Source organism: Sander lucioperca, chromosome 13, assembly GCF_008315115.2.
Source record: "Sander lucioperca isolate FBNREF2018 chromosome 13, SLUC_FBN_1.2, whole genome shotgun sequence".
Taxonomy (NCBI): Eukaryota; Metazoa; Chordata; class Actinopteri; order Perciformes; family Percidae; genus Sander; species Sander lucioperca.
In genome coordinates this window covers 21,531,707-21,546,286 of record NC_050185.1, presented here as the reverse complement: position 1 = coordinate 21,546,286, position 14,580 = coordinate 21,531,707, and the positions used below count along the sequence as shown (strand labels likewise).

Below are 14,580 nucleotides of genomic sequence, written 5' to 3'. Positions count from 1 at the left end.
TAGAGATAATTGTGTTAGTCCTGCATTTAATTTGAGCAAGACTGGAGGGCAGGCTGAACTCAAGACACATTTGGCAAAAACAAAACATCCCTAATACAAAGGATCATAGTTCCATGACATGTATTGTACTCTGGTCATTGTAAAGTGACTAAATGGAGTCCCTGACATGCTCACTTTTCTTTTATTGAATGAGATTACAGATTAGAAGAATATCATATGCCAGCCTGTACCCATTTTACTCACACCCCACACAGACAGTTTGCATTCTGTCCCATTATGACAGTAAGTTGTGTCTTTCTCTTCCCTTTTTATGTTTTTGCTGATGTCTTGTGTCTCCAGGATTATGACAAAAACCAGGTAGGACAGATTCCAAAAATGAATCTTTCCCTACATGTAGGTCTTTCTCTGCTCCATCATTTTATCTTGCAGTGTTTTCACATCTATCAGGTTTTTGTTGTTGTTGATATGTCTAGTGTACATGTGTGTTTATGTGTGCGTGGATGTGTATATGAGTCACTTCTGTTATAGGCACCTGTTGTTTAGACACAGGCAGTGTTGGGGAAAAGCGGGTAATTTTGAGGCTGCCACACACATGCACATACTTCTGTCAACCAACACTGTGGGTGGCAGATAGGAAGGGGACCAACTGTGGAATAAACAGATGCATGTTGGGACCAACAACATACTGGTTAACAAATGGAGGACGAGGCGCTTAGTTCTGACATTTAAACCTGACGGGACAGAGACAGGTTCGAGACGACTCTCAAACTGCTATCACTCTGACCATCTAGTGTACTGTTGGTGGTTAGGTGACATACACTAGTGCCAACAGTAAATCTCACCCACAAAGTCTGTGTTATAGCAGAGTGTTATAGAGAGAGCACATATATCATCAGTGAAATGCTGACTTGTCATGGTCCAAGATTGTGCAGTAGAACTGTACGGTGCAAAAAAACAGGAAAAACTTGAAAAATGTGTTAGATAGTTTAAGTTAAATAGTTTTAAAAAATAAATGGACATAGTAGCAATACATTGAGAGATGTATATTTCTCAAATGTTACAAATAAACATAAATATTGTAACACATACTTGCTAAGTGCCAGAGCTGTCTTTGCACCAATTCCTACGGCAGAGAGAGAGGTCTAAATTTAGGATTTTCTAAACTGCAATTAATGCAGCACTGAAATAGCCTGTTATAAAATGTGGGGCTTTTAAAATGGCAACATCTGCTTAACGATCATCCTTTTACTATATACTGTACATATATGAATGTTAGCATGCAGGGATATATCTCTGCAAAAATAATGATGAGAAATTGCTTAAGCACATCTCTGAATTAGAGTTCAAGTTGCGCAAACTTTGAATTTCCAAGTTCAAGTGTTGTTTGCTGCTGTGTGGATGAAGGTATGCTTGTTCGCTTGAACGTTTTTGTAAAGTAATTGATTGATATATTGTTCTATCATTTGACCAGTTAGAGACATTCCTTTTCTCTGTAATTAATAAACCAACAGGGCCAATAACTTGTTACAGCAGCAAAATACATTTACATTGTTTTTGTACAAGACACTGACACTGTTATTTTTATTTACTTTTTTTATTGTATCTTAAAGCTTTAGTGCGTAACTTTTTGATATTAATAAACGTCCGTTACATTCAAGCCATTGCTAAATGAGTTGCTACGAAGCTAATTAAGACTATCAGCTCCACACAGCTCTCTCTGTATGTCTCAGTATGACTATGTTCAGAAGATTGTGTCGTCCGGTGACTTTCCCGCGCAGAAGCTCGAGTAAAGATAATTACCTCTTCTGAAGAGTCCATGTTTTTTTAATCCTCCGTGTCCTCCTTGGCTACAGGCAACTGAGTGGAGGAGGGGTGGGGGCGCGTGCACGATCACGTAAGGCTTGTATCATGTGGACGCTCTGACAGTGTTATTGTCATTACTTAGAATTCCTCATGGGGGCGACAGAAACTACGCACTATAGCTTTAAGGGGGTCGTCCATTTGTGATGATATAATGGTAATAGATGGATATTTCACAGACTACAAATTAATATTGTACACACACACACACGCGCGCACACACACACACACACACACTTAAAGAGAACAGTTTTTCTGGCAGTGGATCAGAGGATGTTGTTTAGAGACCTTATTGAACCATAATAACATCAGTAATCCATTATCACTGGTGTACACCAGTGTCTGGTGTCTCTCTCTCTTAATGGTTCGCTCTGGAGTGAATGAAAGTTCTTGGAGCTATGAATTGAGAAGAGTCCTAAAAATGGTGCAGGGATACAAAGAACATGTAGCATCTTTTGTATCTTGAGCAGAGAATAAAAGACAAACTACCGATTAGATCAAGCTTTATTTTATTATTTTATTTCACTTTTTACTTTTATTCTCTGCGATGGCTCTGGTTGTGATTGTTTCTCATTGATCCAGAAACCTGATACCTCTTCCAGGAGTGCCAGAGACAAAAGATCCTGTGCATTCTCTCACTATCATGACAGACCACTGGGATTCACTAATGACTCATACACCACCACCACCCCCCCACACACACATACACATACACACAGAAATAGACACATGCACACAGAGAAAGTCACTTCATTAAGACATCAGATGCCTCGCTGTGTTACTTTCTTTCTCTCACTGGACAAGGCCAAGATAGATAGATGAACCCATCAACTCATTTGCCTTGCAGGGGAAACCTGCTAGAAGGGCTTTTACAGCCAAGCTACTCATACCAGCCCTGGATCATCAATTTAACGTGATGCAGGTTCAGCCATCTGCACAGGATAGTTCAGTATGCACAACACTGGAATAAAATCACCAAAGAGTGATGTTTTGCTGTCTTAGTGATCCAAGTTGTGCTAAATTCAAGTTTTCATACATTGTATTTTAGATACAAGCCGGTGCACCTGCACCATGTGAATATAGATACACTTTGAAGTTGTGATTTGTTTTGAATATTTCTCAGGATTCATTTGCTGCTGCACGAGGCCCTATGTCTTATAAGTAGCTAGATTTGTCCTTGTGCTTGGGGGAAACATGTAGAGCATGAAGCAGCATCCTCTCTGCTGTTCTGAAGAAATTGAGTGTCTGTACACACCGGAAACACCACGTCTCTTGCAACGTCTGTGGTTAGCAAACTTCCTGTGTCATAAGTAAAAACGTCTGATGTCTGCTACATTTTTCCTTCCAAACACTTTAGCATTTTTTCCTCCCTCTGGCTAACCTGGGACTCACGTGAGTTAAGTGTGAAAACCTGCATTAATATTTCAAAGCCTCAGCTATCAGTGAACATCTAACATGAAAGCTACTCTCAGCAACAGTGAGCAAGTGTCCCAAAGACAGCTCAATCATTCATGGATTACTATCCTTTAAAATATTATATTTGTTTTCTCAATCCCACCCATTACTTAAAGTCTGAGGAGGACGCTGTGTACTGTCAGGTTTTTACTAGTCTATATACACGACGTTTCACATCTGGGATTGCTCAGGTGCCGCCGGAAATTCCGCTGAATGTCCCTCATATTTATTTATTTATGAGGACTATCCCTCATATTTATTTATTTCTGAGGACTACGGTTAACTGCTCCTCAGATCTCTGCAGGGTAAATCCAGACAGCTAGCTAGACTATCTGTCCAATCTGAGTTTTCTGTTGCACGAATAAGACAACCTTTGATCTAGGACTGGGCAATATATCGATATTGTGATATGAGACTGGATATCGTCTTTGATTTTGGATATTGTAATATCGTGATATGACAGTGTTGTCTTTTCCTGGTTTAAAAAGCTGCATTACAGTAAAGTGCTGTACTTTTTGGAACTTACCAGACTGTTCTAGCTGTTCTATTATTTGCTTTTTCCCCACTTAGACATTATGTCCACATTACTGGGGATTATTTATCTAAAATCTAAGTGTGAAGATATTTTGTTAAAGCACCAATTGTCAACCCTAGAATATCGTCGCAATATTGATATCGAGGTATTTGATCAAGAATATCATGATATCTGATTTTCTCCATATCGCCCAGCCCTACTTTGAACGTACACATGTTCCTTCCCGAGGCTGTTTTGCAGAGGCGCTGTTGCTTCGTATGGCACTTAGCGCCGCCCAAGACAATTGTGATTGGTTTAAAGAAATGCCAATAAACCAGAGCGCGTTTTTCTCGCATCCCGGAATGCTGTGTGGACTAGCCAGACCCTCCTCCACAGCGCTGTGGAGGAGGGTCTGGCAAAGTGAGACTAGGTTTTTACTAGGGTTGGGCATCGAGAACCGATTCCTACTTGGAATCGTTTCAAACATTACGATTCCAGTAGAATTGTTTCTTTATTGGAATCATTTGGAATCGTTTGGAGGATTTGGTTTCAAATCCGATCATCGCTTCCCAATTTAACTTGCGCAAGTTTTGGTTTCCGAAGCGGCCAGGCGCTTGTTGTGTTGCAGCCTTGGAGCACAGTAAGCAGCACTCTAGTGTGGCTTTATTTTACATTGAAAAAGCTGTAAAACTGCAAACCACCATTGAATCAAAATAAAACTTTTCTCTTATTTGTGAAAATAAGCATTTGACCTGTTTCAACTCCACCCCTCAAAGAATCGGAATCGAGAATCGATAAGAACCGGAATCGAAAGGAAGAATCGGAATTGGAATCAGAATCGTTAAAATCCAAATGATGCCCAACCCTAGTTTTTATTAGTTTAATAGCTGACTGCTCTAACCACTAGTTGGCACGGTGGATAGTCAGTAGTGAGATCAAACATTTTTTAATGTATATGTTTATATATTTATATAGCTTTCTTTAGCTCTGTAATATGCAACGTTGCAGTTAAGTAAATTATGTTAAACATATATACAGTATGTCACACAAGGAAACCGATGCATGCCCACAAAGTTACGTAACACTGCAAAGTCCTGAAGTCTCCAGGACACTAAATGCTTACTAGCACCATCATTTTGCTGGATCTGACAAGCAAGGAAGATTGTGTCTAAAGCTCCAGAACAGCTACTAAATGGCCTTTGGTGGCGAGGTTGTTTTGTCAAGTACTGTTTCCGAGATTAAAAATGAACTCCCAATCTTAAGAATGAAGCTGCTTTTACTTGAAAACTTCTTAATGTTTTGGTTCATTCATTGTTGTAACTAGATATAAAAGCTTGTAGGTCCTGTTGTGCTGCATGCAGCTTTAACACTTTAACTATACATTCCTTTTTTACTCTTACCTCATATAATACCAGTTTATTTTTAGGGAGCCATTAGCAGTGACTTCACCTTGATGATTCTGTCCTTGGTGGTATCATATTTGCTCAATTTGATGACCTTGTGCTCGTCATGCAGTCACATTACTCAAGTTAATCTCACGTCAGTGCTTACATTCAGGGTAAATCTAAGTAGGTTGCGTTCATCATTTAGTGGGCAAGTCATAGGTGTGACTCATACAAATGCTTTGTCATAACCCTGTCAACCTGATGTGGAGAGTTATGGAAAAATGATTCTGCATCACCTTTCAACCTCCCCTCAGGTTTGATGATCATGTAGATGGAGTGATGGGAAGATCACTTGCTTTGTATCACATAATTCTGTTAAATTTGACGTGGCCTGGGAATTTTGTCTCTACCGGCCACTTTGGCAGATGTAATTGGTTGTTCCGAGCCTCCCTCTGTTAAAAGTCTGGTTAAACAGTGAACGTGTCTGGGAAATCTGTGGAGCTCCATCCACTGTGGTGGTTTGTTGAAAAAGTCAATTTCCTGTGCTGATTGTGTTGGAATGAACTCACTGGTGTTGGTCAGTTTTATAGAGTTTTGCTTGGCACCATGTAACGATGAAGTTGTTAACATTGCCGTCATTTTCCTGGATTCATTTTCATTGTCATTAGTGTGTGTGTGGGTGCATGTTTTTGAAAATCTGCACGTGTGCTGTGCATGTCAACTATAACTCAGTGTTAACTCAGGGTGTGTCTGTTTTTTTAGTACTTTTTTATAGTAATTTCCAGCTGTGTTTAAATGCGCATACATACAGTGTGCAGGTTTTATGTATGTCTGTCTTGCTGTTCGCCTTCCTCGGACATCTGCAGAGCTTAAACTTGCACTGCTTATGTTTTAAAGCCCATTGCTGCTTTAATGCATCTAGTCCATTCCTGAGCTCATCTGGTCTCATTCTATCAGAATGCAGGTGGGGCCAGCCAAACCCCAGGGGCCTCTAACCAGCTCTGCCACTGCTAGACCAAGCAGGGCCCCCAGGGAGAGACAGGGAGCCAAGATGAAGGGGGAAGGAAAAGAATAAGAAAGGCCATGAGAACAAGAAATGTGTATGTTTTCACTCAGAAAATCGTGCAACTGTAAGGAGGGCTGGATTATTACCGCTATCATTATTACCCTTATTGTTTTATTGTTTATTGTTTTTATTGACTTGTTGGCGTGTAGTAATCAAGGAATTGCAAGAACAGGGGTGGACAGTTTCTTTAAGTTGCTGACAGTAATTGACATGAATGAGCCAAAGCTAAGAAACGTATGAGAGATTGGTATTGATTACCTGCTGTATTGAAGTGTTCAGATACAATAGGGCATTTTCTTTGCTACAAGGCAGATGAAAGCTAACTTAATTCACCTTTATGGTACGTTGTTATGATTCTGTTTGTGTTAAGGTTTTGTTTCTGTTTTGTAACCAGCTAAATATCACTCATTGTTCATCTCATCAGGAATTGACATTACCCTCTTTACGGTATAGATGGCAATCCAATTCTTTACCATCATTCCTAAACAATACGTGTTTTTCCGTCCGCTTGACTTTTTGTTCATTTTCAATATGCACATAAAAAAAGAGTTGAAACATTGGAGATTTATTTGAATGAAATATATATATATATATATATATATATATAACAACAAATTTGGCTGAGGTGGAAAAGTTGGTGTATCTATAAAAGCAAAATGCAACTGCTTTTCGTCAAATAGTAAAATATTCAAACCCTTAATAACGTTAGGGACTAACAATGAAAAACCCATCGGCATTCAGGTGCCTCAGCATCCATCCAAGAAATTAAACTGTGACTTGGCAATGTCACTTTATTTTGATCTAGATTTCCTGTACCTCTTCCCTGTTTTTCCTTTGACTCTCTGATGTATATATGTGAAGCAGCGATGCCATGAGAATAACCTTTTTAAAAAATCCGAGAGGAGAGGAAGGAGGGTGGCAGGAAGGACATAATGAAGGCGGAGAAGTAGAAGATGAGTAGGAGGGAGAGGGATCGGAGATTGGAAAGCAAAAGTGACAATTATATAAAATGTAACATAAACATTAGTGAAATTACTATGTCTCTGAAGGAGTCATAGGAATTGAGTGAAGGAGCAATAAGGAAAGATGGATATATAGGCATGAGGGGCTCTGAAGGACCAATGGAGAAGAGGGGTTGAGGGAGGAGAAAGGAGGGTGAAATGAAGACTGGAAGATAATGGGGGTTAACAGGTAATGAAAAAGATGAGTGGGCGTGCAGCAGAAGGGGTGGTGGGGCATGGGGATGGAGGGATGGGGCAAAAAGGTGAAGGTTGTGGCAAGGTCAGATGGGGATTTATTTGGAGGCATGAAGGATGGGGTGAGAGAAATGCAGGGTCAAGAGGGGTTAAGACAGGAGAGGGAGGGAGGTCGGTCAGAGGATAAGGTAGTGGAGGAATGGATCTAACTGGGGTTGATAGTACTTGCAAGATAAGCGTAGCATTATTTTAACTTGCTCTGACCATCAGTGAGTTAGACCTTAATGCTTCAAGACTAGGGCTGGGTATCGTTTAAACATTTTCGATACCGATACCAGTACCGTCACTTTGATACTGGTATTTTTTGATACTCAATACTAAGGAGGCAGTTTGTTCGGCGCCTAAAAAGTATTAAATTCGGTACCCAGCCCCTCTCAAGACAAACCGATAAGCGCCTCGAAGATAAAACCTTTTGAGAGCTAATTTTGTCAACTTTTTCCTGTGTTAAAGAAGGTATCTGACCATCTTAATGTTATTATTACACCAAACAGGTGTACCCGGTTATCAAACTAAGCTGTACTGGTTGCTACTTGTGCAAAAAAAGTTCAATTGTATGGCTCCAAACAACTCATGACAACGCCAAACAAAAGTCTGGCTTTACAACGTACCTGCAATTTCCACAGTCTGCGTCTACGAAAAATACAGAAAAGCTATACATCAGATAACTGGCAACAAGTGAAACAACAAAACCAAAAAGACCAAAATATTTTTCATCCAAACAGCTGGCGGGGTCGAGTACAACGATCATGTGCCAATTACTGACTTGTTTACTTCCCCAAATTGTGACTCAGGCTCAAAATACTCAATGCAGTCTTGGACTGATGCCTTCAAACAGCCAACAGAAACCACAGACCTCAGTCGACCAGTGGTGCTCCAGCTGCGGGGCTCCTGCTGCATCCATCGTCCATGCACTAAGCACATACCGGTACTCACACTTTCTGTAAATAGTCTTAAAAAGACTTTAAATATATGACCTTACAGAATTATAATAGGTAGTATTTTTAACATGCAATGACAGCTTTGGTCTTTGTTTATTAGAATTGGCTTTAGAAACCTGCAGACATCCTGATGTGCGTAGTGTGTACATAGTACAGTATGCTGGGCAGCACAGTGTACCAGTGGGGCACTATCTGCTGCTGTTGTTGCTGCTAATTTTAGAGATTACATCAGCATCACTAAGATGACAACCTTGTTGAACTCCCTCTCTAAATTCATCTCTGCTTCTTCTCTCACTCTTCCCTCCTCCTCCTCTTACCTCAGTCCCTTATCCTCCTGTCATCTTCCCTCCTTGATATTTCCTTCTGTCTAATCTTCCCAGTTTTTATGCCACTGCCTGAACATATTAGATGTGTTTCTATAAAACATGCATGGACATAGGGACAAATAGTGTGCATACATTATGTTCTACATTCATATTAATACACTTTCAGTCTTTGGGTCTAGGTTACTTGCTCTATTGTCATGTGTTTCTCTTAAATTGTGATTAGAAATGGTTGTTTATGAGGTTAAGATAATCCAGGTTTTAAAATCCAATCAAAGATTTTTCCCTAATGTCCAAAACTTCTTCCCAGTGCATGAACAGCTGGTTTGAGCTGAAGAACAGTTGAGGATGCCTACAGTTCATGTCCAATCAGGAGATCAGAATCATTTAGTACAGTTGAAATAAATGGGTGTTGTGCCCCAAATAAAACACACCACCTACATCTAAATCCCGCTGGCAGCCCTTTGCCTTCTTCTCTTTTCTTTCATCTGTTTGTTTATACATCAAGTGCGTCACCTATGATGCCACTTACTAAGTTTTTTAGGAAATATGCAGAAATTACACATCTCACTGTTTCATTCTGGGAGTTGCAGCTACAGATCAAGGCCAAAACATAGATGATTGTCACCAATTTCCACAGCCTGTTTTATGTTTTAGCATTTTTTTTTTTCTCTGAACTTAAATCTCTCTGTAGTCGGAAAGGGAAGGGCTGGTTTAAATAGCAGGAATTCCTGTCTTGTCCTTCGGAGAGAGAGAGACACACACACACACACACACACACACACACACACACACACACACACACACACACAAACAGTCTACAGTCAGTACATTCACATAGTTGTCTCTTTGTGTGAGTTGCATGAACGTATGTTTGTTTTTTTGTGAGCAGGACTTACTGTTCTTTGTGTACTCGTCTACTGTACACAGGAAACCATCAGATTATATAGGGCCTTAACATTCTACTCTCTGCTGTGAGGCGATATTATATTTCGTACAGAAGGCAAGGAGTCATGTAATTTTGTAACATTTTTGGAAAGATTTAATAATGATAATTCTAACTGGTCTTAACTAGGTAAGGCAAAGAAGGAATGGAAACCCACATAAACTGTAACTGTAAGCATAGTGCTAAAATCCAGTTTCACTTTGATGTTGCAAAAAGATCTGTGATTCACCAAACCAGCACTGGTTTATATCTCCCCTCATAGGCAAGCGTCTCTGTTACTGTCCATGGAAATAACTGTACGGCCACCCAACTGTGTGTGTGTGTGTGTGTTACAGAGCTACAGGGGCTTTACTCAGCTCACTTTTTAATAAGCCTGGCAGAACTGATTAGCTGCGAGCAGTAACCAGACAAACACACACACACAATGCAGTTGGCCACTTTGTGCAAGCATGTGAAGATATACAAATTAGTGTGTGTGGTGTCCCAGGGGTGACAAAGAGAGACGGGACCCCCTCAGAACTCACTGAACCATGTCACACCTTAGTGAGCAACACACAAAACACACAACCACATGCACAGGATGCTACGGGTATGTCTAGTCAGTGCAAAGTGCCTGATGTGTGTGAGTCTGTCTGACAGCTTGTCATTGGACAGGACACATTTCCTGTCAGTCTGTCGGTGCCTGAATTTGTCACGTTTTCCAAAAGCATTGCTATTTTTCTTTATTTTTTTTTATAAACTTCTGCACACATATTATTTGTACATGTAAGGTGCCCTTAAGTGTCGAAAGGCGCCCATACATAAAATGTATTATTATTATTTTTTATTATATTTTTGTCTCATTTTTCGCTCTTATCTCTCTCTCTTCAGCTTGTATTCTCTGATTCTTGCTCTTTGCTTTTCTGACTTTCTCGCCTCTTTTCTTTATGCTTTGTCTATAATCACCTGACTTAACCCGCCACATGCTCACAGACGCACACATTTGCAGACACACTGTTCCAGGAAGTGTTTCCTGTGTGACGTGTATCCTGCTCTGTGTTTTGCAGACAGATCCCACATCATCGTGTACTGATTTACTGTAAATGGTGCTCTGTGACACGTAATGCAGACAAGCGTGTGTTTCTTTACTTTTTGGGTATGAACTTAAAATCAGGGTAGTCACACGGACCAAGATGCTATACGGTACAAGAACTTCATGTTATGAAACCACATTATAGTGGTTATTACTATATAGAACTCTGTTCATGAAGAGTATAAAACTTAAGTATTTCTTGTGACAGCTTTGACTTTAATTCCTCTAAATCCTCCTCTTAAAATGGAATTTAATATAAATAAATGCTTCTAAACTACTACAGTACAGTGATGTGTGGAGATATTTTCCTTTATCTGGCATTTTTTAGTGTCACATTGACTCCATCCTTTCTTTTCTTTTGTCTCTTTTTTTCTTTTAACTGTTTGAATTTCATCTACGTATGTATTCTTCTGGCTCTTTCTCTGAGGTAATTTATTCTATCCCACCCACCAGGTAGCCACATCTTTAACCAGTTGGGTGTCATGAAATACTAAGATTTTGTTAATTTTGGCAGCACCTTGGGTCATTACTTAGTTCTGTAACAAAGACCTAGTGATCACTTTGTATCCCCAAACAAGAACAGTAGTTCAATTTCTAAACACACCGCTGTTGCCATGATAAAAAGAAGAGCAACAGATTTACTCAAATGAAGGTTTTGTTTGTAACTCAATTGGTAATTATTCATTATTCAGTGTTTCTACCTATTTGTGTTAAGACCAGCAGATTGTCCAAAGGTGGACCTCTACGCAGCCTCACAGCAGACCAGTTGGAAGCTCCAAACTTTGAGAAGTGATTTTCTTTTTGGATGTTTTTCTCCCGTAGTTAGTCTTTGTTTATATTTTTTAAAACAAAAGAAAAATGCAGCAGCTGTGTGTGCATGTGTGCATGTCTATTAGGGCTGTGGCTTTGACAGCAGGGCAAGGGAATGATGTAGTGCTGCATGCACTAGTATGCAAAAGGGAAAATACTGCAGTTACAATATCTATATGTCTGTCTACCTGTTTATCTATCTATCTATCCATCTATCTATCTATCTATCAGTCTCTCTATCTATCTAGCTATCTATCTATCTGTCTCTCTGTCTATCTATCGCTCTATCTATTTATGTCTCTCTTTCTCTCTCTCTGTCCCTCTTGTGTACATAACACTCCTCTGAAGGCAGAGCTCCATGTGCTTGCATCTGATTGGCTGCGGACTAAAAAGATGATGTCATTCCTAGTCGGGAGGTGCGTATCATTTATAGAGCAGAGAGAACTGAGGGTAGAGATCCTGGTTCATAGCAGAAAGAGAGTGAAGCACGGAAAGAGGAAGATGGATACATACACAGCTGATAAAAATGAGAGAAAAGGAGATCTTTAAAGAAAAGTGGGGCTGAAAAGAGACCATGATCAACACCAGAACAGATACTGAGGCAGGAGAAAAGAGGAAACCGCTAATTTGAGGCAAACACGATGAAGGCAGAGATAGCATAAAATTGGGGATTTTTTTGTCAGAGAGAGGGAGGAAGGAGGAGAGAAAAAAAAGGCAGTGAGGGGGAATATACTAAACGAGAGGGAGGGAGGCCAGAAAGAGAGAAAAGGAGAGGGTGAGAAAGATCCTCCCCTCTCTGAAGTATCTGGTAATAGGAGATTGCATCTCTCCTCTGCTGGAGGAGAATCAGCCAATTACACAACCAGACAGCTCTTATTGTCTATGCTTTTAATTCTTCCCTCCTCTCTCTCTCTCTCTCTCTCTCTCTCTCTCTCTCTCTCTCTCTCTCTCTCTCTCTCTCTCTCTCTCTCTCTCTCTCTCTCTCTCTCTCATCTTTTCTCAACGTCAAAACAACACCACAGTACTCAAGCTGGTTAATGCGAGAGGAACAGAAGGTTAAGGAAGGCATCGATGCTTAGTACCAAAAATAAAATGTTTGTTTAATAATTTAAATCTTTTCAGAAGACATATTATTTGAAGGGTTTTTGTTCACACGTGTGCAACTTAAACTCTTTTACCTCTTCAGGATAACCAATTGAGGCAGAACATGCAATCTCTGCATTAAACCAGTACATACTAACATTTTCTATAAAAGTTGTTACGACAGAAGTTACACTGTGTGGGTCGTTAAATTAGAAAACTGCCAATGAAAGAAGGAGTTAATGTGCTTACTATATAGGTACCTGTCTAATGTATATGAAAGCATGTTTTGTGCTGAATGAGTATATGTGTTGAGAGATGCTTATTTTCTGTGATTTGTGTTGTCCTTGTAAAGCTGCAGAACGGACAGAGTCCAAAACTAATTTCCCTTTGGGGACAATAAAGTATATCTTATCTTATCTCATAACTCCCTTTGAGAGTACACAGTGCTTTACAGTGAAGTTTTTTCTGTAAATTTGACTTACTTGTAGTGTCAGGTTGAGGTTTGATACATTGTATAAAAAGATGAGCAACATAAATTCTAGACCTGTGTTTCTGAAGTTGGGACATTTGGATAGTTTCTAAGGAAAACTAAAAATTAAATGTACACATTTCAAATGCTGCTTTAATTTTTGAGATAAATCAATTATTGTCCTGGGATTAAATGTGTATTTGTTGCCTCTAGATGTCCACTAATAAATAATTAAGAAGAACTAAAACGGCCTGGAAAAGGAAACTAGAAATCATTGTTTCAAGTCACGATTTCACTACTTGTTCCTGCTGAGTTTCTGCTTAATTTGCTTTCATCAAAGAGGCTGTGATTCCCATTAAGAATCCATTTAGTGATTTGGTCAAAACTTTTTGTTAAGTTTACATATAAGCCTTGTTTTTAAACTACATTTCAATTAGTATTTTTTAATGTGTAGTCGGGCTTCATATTCAAAGTCCTTTAAAAAAAACGTTAACTTTCCCCCATATTTAGCTTGGTTTTCACTCAGGCGGTGGGCTTCTTTTGGCTTTGAAATTACCAAATCAATGCTTAGTAGGGTTAGGCAGTTTGGTTTAGGATTTGCTAATTAAAAGGCTTGAAAGCCTATTCTCTTTCGGTCTATCCTACTTTAATGGTATCCCACATTTGATGCTTCAAATAATTATTTGCAGAGATCCAGGTCTGCTTCTAATAGTTTACACCTCAAGCTGAATGCCTTTTATTACGTTAGTATATTATTTAGTGATGTACTGTATTAGAGGGATTTATCAGTGATTGTCTCTCTTATACGTCAAATCCTGTCTACTGTGTCGCTGTGCTTTTTGACAGGGGAAACCCATTATCAGCTTGTGCTATTGTGTTGCGTGTCCACGTTTGCCAAAATGCCGCCAGCGTCTGTCTTTGTATCTGATAGAGGCTCCGTGATTTTTTTTTGGGGTAATTTATGCGGCATGCTCACAAAGAGGAGGGGGTTGCCTCAATACACTCAGCTTTATGTTACCAGCTGATCAATAAAGATGCTTCCTTTCTTTCCTTTCTATCTCTGTCTTTCCCATTCTCTGTCTCTGTCCACATCTCTTTCTCATCCACATCTGCTCAGCAGCCAATCCATCTAATGCAGTTTCCCTCTGCTTGCTCTCGCGTCATCCACGCCACCTCCCATTCCCTCCATCTCTCTCTCTCTCTCTCTCTCTCTCTCTCTCTCTCTCTCTCTCTCTCTCTCTCTCTCTCTCTCTCATGCTGCACAGGTGATGTCATTCTTTTTCAGCTGGATTCTCCTCCCTCCTCCCTCGCTCTCACTCTCTCCGTTTTCCATTAGCAGCTGGCTCTCCACGGTACAGCATCCTATCCACGGTAGCTTCTCTCTAAGGGTGGGAGGGAGAGGA

General features: G+C 39.9%; 1 protein-coding gene across 13 annotated transcripts in view; it reads left to right on the top strand.

The window, feature by feature from the left end:
- rapgef6 (Rap guanine nucleotide exchange factor (GEF) 6) overlaps positions 1–14,580 on the top strand; it is a 154,508-nt gene that overhangs the window by 63,846 nt on the left and 76,082 nt on the right. The gene's annotated exons all lie outside the window — the stretch shown is intronic.